This window comes from Mastomys coucha, unplaced genomic scaffold, assembly GCF_008632895.1.
Source record: "Mastomys coucha isolate ucsf_1 unplaced genomic scaffold, UCSF_Mcou_1 pScaffold22, whole genome shotgun sequence".
Taxonomy (NCBI): Eukaryota; Metazoa; Chordata; class Mammalia; order Rodentia; family Muridae; genus Mastomys; species Mastomys coucha.
In genome coordinates, this window is record NW_022196905.1 from 76,201,116 (window position 1) to 76,201,565 (window position 450).

Sequence of the window (450 nt, forward strand, 5' to 3'; positions counted from 1 at the left end):
GTACAGTGACAGGCAGGTTGATCAATGGAACAGAATTGAAGACCCAGAAATGAACCCACACACCTATGTGTGGGGTGCCATGAATCTTGAGAGGCATTCGCCATGGCAGGATGGCACCTACTTCCACTGTTAACTCCTAGTGGACAACTGTTTGCGCATGTGCATGGAGTGAAAAGGACGCCATGTCACGGCCCATCCTGGGGCATTACGTAGGGTAATGAGTGAACAGCCAATCATGAGCAGACATGCCATGCAGTGGGCAGATAGGCCACACTGTGGTGTATATAAGCAGTGCGGATATTGGGCTCGACTTTTTCCCTATGGATGGAGACAAATAAAACGTTGCTGCAGAAGGAACCTAGAGTGTCCGCGTGACGACTGCGCGGGCTACAGCTGGTGCTGAGAAACCCGGGACGCCGGGAGAACCTTACAACAGCTGGTAGGTTTCAG